Source organism: Panthera pardus, unplaced genomic scaffold (genome assembly GCF_024362965.1).
Source record: "Panthera pardus isolate Hobbes unplaced genomic scaffold, ASM2436296v1 HiC_scaffold_3, whole genome shotgun sequence".
NCBI lineage: Eukaryota > Metazoa > Chordata > Mammalia > Carnivora > Felidae > Panthera > Panthera pardus.
The window spans coordinates 42,911,190-42,918,439 of record NW_026526876.1 but is presented as its reverse complement, the minus strand read 5'-3'; the positions used below and the strand labels follow the sequence as shown (position 1 = coordinate 42,918,439).

Here is a 7,250-nt window from a genome sequence, read left to right as displayed (position 1 = left end):
GGACATGTATTCTCTACTCACGGGGTAAATTGTTGGTGTTTATATACGTTATTTAAACAATATTATCTGTTACATCTTTCTGTTATGTTATTTCGTGCAAAAAGATGTATGATAGTTATACTTCATGGTGGTTACACTTCTCCTTGATTTTGAATCCCTGATATTAACATCACAACCCTTCCTTCCTTTTTGCTTCCACTTTCCTAGATATCCAGGTTGATACCAGAATTTGCCCCAAGCAAGTTCAGGACTTTAAGAGGTCAATTTATTTTAAAGGCTCAGTTTTCTTCTCCCCTTCCCTCACAACCACCAAGGGACAATTTACAGCCACCTGCTTTTGTACTTTACTAATCTTAGGTTCTGTAAGAATTGAGATCTTGTAAATAGCACTATCTATTTGAATCCAGTTTCACCATATTGAAAAAAATGGTGTTGGGGCGCCTGGGTGGCTCAGTCGGTTAAGTGTCCGACTTCAGCTCAGGTCACGATCTCGCGGTCCGTGAGTTCGAGCCCCGCGTCGGGCTCTGGGTTGATGGCTCAGAGCCTGGAGCCTGCTTCCGATTCTGTGTCTCCCTCTCTCTCTGCCCCTCCCCCGTTCATGCTCTGTCTCAAAAATAAATAAAACGTTAAAAAAAAATTTTTTTTTAAAAAGAAAAAAATGGTGCCGAATTGTAGCAGCAGCTCAACTCCAGGGAGTTTGAGTTTCATGAGAGTTCAAGTAAAGTTTTTCATTCACACCTAAAGTGCAGTTCAAAGGAGGTTTAAGGGTTTCTTTGTATTCCCTGGAGAAGATCTCACATACCTTAGTATTTGTACATACTGTGTTTCATCTACAGACAAGCGGCTACTTCTGAGTGGGCATATTCTTATTTACCAGCAGACAAATTAGAGCTTTCTAAATTGAGTCTAATTCCTTTTGAATTCTCTCATTAAGAGAAAACTATGAACAAAAACCAAATCCTCGCTTATCGCACCTATTTTTTTCCCCTAAGAAGATAATAATGATGATGCCAAGAACCACTTGAGGGTGTCTGTTACATGCCAAACACTTCATATACACTATCATTACTCTGATCCTCTCAGGGCAACCCTACCCCATGAGTGTAAGTTCCACCCTGTGCAGGTAAGAGTATTAAAGTTCAGAAGGGGATACAACAAGTTGAGTCACACATGGAGACTAGGTAAGCGTATTAAAGCTCAGAACGGGGGATGTAACAAGTCGAGTTACACATGGAGACTAGGTATGAATACTAAAGCTCAGAAGGGGATACAAGTCAAGCTATACAAGTAGACTAGGTACAAGTACTAAAGCTCAGAAGGGAGTGTAAGAAGTCGAGTTACACACGGAGACTAGGTAAGAGTATTAAAGCTCAGAAGGGGATACAACAAGCCCAGTTACACATGGAGACTAGCCGTGGCACGAGTTGCTAGGGGTTGAACTAGTGCTGTTTGCCCCATGATACCTGCTTATCCCATTGCTCCAAGAGCTGGACTTCTGGAGGAAGCAGGAAGTTGTTTTTCTGTGTTTGAGTTCTCCTTGGATGTTCTTTACTGGCATCCAGTGAGAACAAATTCCATACGCAGCTACAGAGATGCAGATGTGAAGGAGTGGAAGCCTGGAACCTGTTTAATTTACAGTTCAGCAAACAAATACAATTTCCCTGAATCAACCCTCCAGGAGTGTTAATGGAATCTAACCTCTTATTTGAGCGCTGTAATTCCAGAATGTACCTCGGTGATATAACAAAGAACACGGATACCAGATATTGTTCTCAATGTATTGCAAGTGCCATACGAAGTTCTGTTGTTGTTTTGAGGACATTCGCTCTGCGGCAAAACATTATATGTAGTTTCAGAAATGATAACTGCATTCAGAATGGCAAAATAGGTAAAGTTTTATGAATTACTTAGATTTTTTTTCTTATAACCAACTAAAAGTCTATGTAACTTGGGAAAAAAGAGTTGTCCCTCTTGATTGCAGATGCATTTCCATTAACGTGAGCTGTACTTTTAATACAAGGTGTTTTAGTATCATGACTAAAAGGACCTGGGATGACTTACGGGAAGGAGGTAAGGGTTTTGGACCAAACCCACAGTTCAGAGCTGGTGTTGCACGACATTATACCTGCAGAACTTTTCACACGTTCAGGCCCTTCTCCAGACTCACTGACTGAAAATTTTGAGTAGAGTCTTAGGCATGTGTATTTTTAAAAAGGTGATTAAGCTGTGCAACCCTGGTTAAGAACCTCTGGGCTGGAGCATGACTTCCCTGGGGTGGTACACTGAGTAGCAATGATGCAATATTTCCCTTCAAATGGTGGTTTCCGCTACAAAAAAATTCTTCCCCTCCCCTTTCCTCACTGTTAAGAATAAATAATTAGAAGAACTGTGCAATGAAATAAACACGGGCATATACGTTCAAAGATGGGAAATATGAATCCCCTCGTTTTCAGAGATGTGCACCTTCATTGTCTTCCGTGATACCTGATGCAGGTAGGGTTTCCTAGCCACTTGTATGCTGGGAAAGAGTTTTTGAGGACAATACACTTTTTACTAACAAAGCCCAACGAAGAAGCCAAAATACTTTCTTTTCATCCAATCATATGATGACTAGATGGAAATGACATTAGAAATCATGGAATCCAACTGCTTCATTTTACATTTAAGAAACTGAGCCCAAAGTGGGGAAGGGACTCCTTTCATGTCACACAGCTTTTCCCTACAGCGTAAACTATGTGCTTCAGTGACCAACCTAGGAACGCAAACCAAGCTCTCCATTCTTTTTCGGAAACTGGCCTTACTGACATTAGAAGGAACACAAACAGTGGCTCAGCCATGTCTAGAAATGAGATTCTAGTCTTCAATAATAAAGTGCCAACAGTTTCACCAAGTGTTAAGGGAGAAAAAAACAAAAAAGAAAACACCTAGGCCTGAAACATTTTCCTTAGAAAAGTTACCCATCTCCCCAAAGAGTAAAATTACCAGGGGCTCCTGTGTGGCTCAGTCTGTTAAGCATCCGACTTCAGGTCAGGCCATGATCTCAAGGTTTGTGGGTTCGAGCCCTGTGTCAGCTGTGCTGACAGCTCAGAGCCTGGAGCCTACTTCTGATTCTATGTCTCCCTCTCCCTTTCTGCTCTTCCCTGGCTCACATTCTCTTTCTCTCTTAAAAAAAAAAATAAACATTTAAAAAATTCTTTAAAAATAAACCTAATAGTAAAATATCCAAAGCTACCTGTACATTTGCTTTCCTGTCATCAATGTGAACTGTCCTTTGAGGACATATTTAAGGGTAGACTTAGCCAGAACTTCATTGTGTGCTGTTTTTCTGGATCTGTACTTGCTCTTCCAAATTCAGTCTCTTTCCTTTCCCTAGCCCCTACACATAAACAAACACATACACACACACACCTAAAGAAATCCCTTGGAGAAGGAAACTTAAGGAAGGAGATCTGATTTTAAATAATCCATATGATATCAGTAATGTCTATGGGCTAATTGTGTCCCTCACCCCATTCATATCACGAAGTCCCAGCCCTAGAATCTCAGAATGTGACTGTATTTGAAAATAGGGTCTTTAAAAAAAAAATTCTTTTATTTATTTTTGAGAGAGAGTATGTGTGTGTGAGGGTGGGAGGGGCAGAGAGAAAGAGAGAGAGGGCGACACAGAATCTGAAGCAGGCTCCAGGCTCTGAGCTGTCAGCACAGAGCCTGACGTGGGTCTCAAACCCACAAACCGAGAGGTCATGACCTCAGCTGAAGTCGTATGCTTAACTAACTAAGTCGCCTGGGTGCCCCACAAATAGGGTCTTTAAAGAGGTAACTTAGTTAAAACAAGGTTTTAGGATGTGTCCTAACCCCATATGAATGGTGTCCTTATAAGGAGAGGAAATCAGGACACAGATACACACAAAGAGAAGCCCATATGAACACAGCAGGAGAAGATGGCCATCTACAAGTCAAGGAGAAAGGTCTCAGAGGAAACCAACCTTGCCAACACCACGATCTCAGACTTCTAGCCTCCAGAACTGTGAACAAACAAATTTCTTTTAAGACACCTTGTCTTACCATCCAGTGGTATTTTGTTATGGTAGCCCTAGAAAATGAGTACGCTGAGTCACTGTATTCATCCACCATGATAAGCTTTACTCCTTATCTTTAACAAGTTCATGATGCTCAGAATGGAATGCCAGTGTCATCACTTTACCGTGGAGTTAAAATGACAGAAAACCCAACTCCAGTAACTGAAGTCACAAATGGGATGTATTTATCTCCAACAACTAGAATGTCAAGAGGTAGCACAGACTGCAAGAACAGTTTGATCAGGGTGTGGCCTCCTCTGCCCCTCCTTGTTTATTAGGCACATGGTTGGGTTGGCTCCTCTCAAGGTGGAAAGATGGCATCAGGTACACATGCTTCTTCACCCCCATCCAAGAAGAAAGAATGTCAGCACATAACCACTGAAACAAGTCCAGGCTTCCTCTGATGGAACCAGTCATTGTTACACCAGTATCAACAACAAGTGTTCATTGAGCACTAAGCATGTGCCAGACCCTCTTCGAATTCAGTTTGCTTTTGTTGAATTGACTCTGGTAATCCTTATAAGAAGGGCGATGGTACTACCTTAATTTGTTTGTTCAAGTGAAGCCAACACCGGAAGCTCAGGAAAGGTAAGCCCCCTGCTCCTAAAGCATAAGGTCGTTTCACAATGCACAGAATGGATATCAAAGAAACAGCACAGTATGAACAAATCCATGCCTCTGAAATTATAACTACACCATGCTCCAGTTTTCCTTAATGCTCTAGCTTAATACAGGCAACAAGCAAGACACATCCTGTTTTCATTGTCCATATTACCTAAATTACCCTTTTTCCTAAATGTGCTTTTGAATGTCACAGTCTTGTTTACTCTTTGCAGGTACAGATGCCAACAGAGACCAAGTTGAGAAGCATGCAGGTTTCTGGAAATTTGTTCCCAAATGTGTGCCCAGCCTTCCTCCTGCACGGTATACTGGCCTCTTAGGTCAAATCTGGCCTCTTTAATTCTGCTGCTTTTCTGACATTTGTGTGGAAGCCTCTTAGCTTGTTCTGACTTGTGTGGAGCTACCTTCCCTGTTACTCCTGATTCACAGGAAGAAAGGAGCCATCAGAGAAAGGTATGTGGCACTGCTTTAGTTTGTCTCACTGTTACCTCCCTCCAACCCCAGCCTTGTACCTGCTAGGTGGTTCCGTGTAAAGGATTAGATGCACTGGTCTGACAGTTTCCATTTTTCTGAATTCAACCTGAATTTTATCATGGGTCACAAAACCCAGAAATGCATGTATTATGATTTATGGCATTCTAGTAAACCAAGTGTTAATCTCATCAGGCTTCACTGATTTGAAATAAATAACGGGTGGAGCACCCAGCTGGCTCGGTCAGTTAAGCATCCGACTTTGGCTCAGGTCATGATCTTGCGCTTCGGGAGTTCAAGCCCCACATCGGGCTCTGTGGAGCCTGGCGCCTGCTTCAGATTCTGTGTCTCCCCCTCTCTCTGCCCCTCTGCAGCTCGCGCTCTGTCTCTATCTCTCTCAAAAATAAAGAAACATTAAAAAAAAATTTTTTTTAAAGAAAAAAATAATGGGCGACTTACTGCCTGAATGCTAAATATTTAAATGCCACCTTGGCACAACTTAGTGCAACTTTTGGGGAACATAATCTGACAATGCTTTACCAAAAATTATCTCACGTTTGTATCTTTTATATAGTCATCCCACTCCTGGGTCTTATTTAAAAGTGGAGGGGTAAAAGCATTATGCACAACTATGTTCATTAAAGACCGGCTTAGAATAACATAAATGGAAACAATATACATTCCAACCATATGCATGGCTAAGACAATTATAGTTGTCTTATAGCCATAGGAGTCAAAGGGCTCCTTGAAGGAAATATTATGTAACTATTAGTAGTTTCCTTTGTTTGGAGCCCTCTTCCACCCCCTCTGCCTTACTTTTCTGCCAGCTAACTCCCACTTAGACTTGAACACTCAGGGTACCCACCCCTGTACTCGGTGTCCCCCCTTCCTCTGTGCTTATATAACACCTGGGCACACCTCTGTGAAAGGATTTATAGCCCATCCCAATAATTTTGCTTGTCAGTCTCCCCCAGTGAATTGCAACTCATTGAGGCAGAGCCTATCTTCTGTGCAGCAAGTTAAAAATCAGAAGGGGCAGGGGTAAGAAATAATAGTATTCCTAACACACAAAAGTCAGGCTTCAGCTGACTTCAGGCTGCTTTCTCCCAAACACCCAGCCCCACCAGCAAGCACCCCCACCTCTCAAATCTCTACTGGAAGGTGGTCTCGCTTTCTGCTTAAAGTCCCCCTGGAGGAGAGTCTTTGGCGGGCAATGGGTAGGAGTTCGGCAGTAGGGCCTATGGAATATTCCAGGAACCATTAACATCCTTTTACATCTCCTTTCACAAAGTTTCTTTCTACGAAAGTCTGAGTTACCTCACACAAATGGGACTGCAAACGGTCGGGGAGATTCGGTTTACACTGAAACGCGGCTCGCGTCCCCTCCTTTCTGGCAGCACTGCTTCAAAGAGCAGGAAGGGGACTCAGCCCTGGTCGGGTGTCGGGGATTTGAGGTCTCTCATCTCCCTTTCTTTTCCAGCCCGGCTCCCGGAGGCTCCGCGCCGCGCTCCCTTTTGCCCGCCCGACTTCTGAGCGGAACGCTCCGGAGGGAGGAGAACCGGCGAATCCTCGCGGGCTCCGGGCGCTCGCGGACCGGGCCCGCCCCCACCCGCGCCCGGCCCCGTCACGTTGGCTGCAGAGCGCATCCCGGCTGCGCCCCGGCGGGGAGGCGCCGAGGGTAGCTGAGGGGAGCGGGTCACGTGAGAGGAGGAGTCTGACCTACTTTCGCCGGCAGCCGGCGCATGCGTAGTTCCGGGCTGCACGCCGGCCGGGAGGCTCACGTGGAGTCGCACGTGCAGGGTGCTCCCGCCCGGGGGCCCGGGGCGGGGCGCGCGCAGGGCGGGGCGCGCGCAGGGAGGTGTTGCTGGGGTTGCGGGACCCGTCGGCGGGTCTGGTCGACGGGCTGGAGCCAGCGGCGAGCGTGGAGTTCCCGCCACCCTGGGCCCGGTACCCGCAATTTTGGAGAGCTGCTTCGGTGCCCTTGGGGGGCTTCCCACGAATTCATCGAATTCAGTATATCTGAACGCAAAAATCAAAACAGAGTTCCTGCACATATTCCCTTTGTTGGTATCAGCAAAT

The 7,250-nt window shown here is 44.8% G+C and overlaps 1 long non-coding RNA gene across 1 annotated transcript; it reads left to right on the top strand.

Moving 5' to 3' along the window:
* The first annotated feature begins 4,469 nt into the window (after positions 1-4,469).
* LOC109247248 (uncharacterized) lies at positions 4,470-6,958 on the top strand. The gene is made up of 3 exons (XR_002071656.2): positions 4,470-4,667; positions 4,916-5,153; positions 6,652-6,958. It is a non-coding gene; the product is annotated as an uncharacterized LOC109247248 (long non-coding RNA).
* Positions 6,959-7,250: the final 292 nt, after the last annotated feature.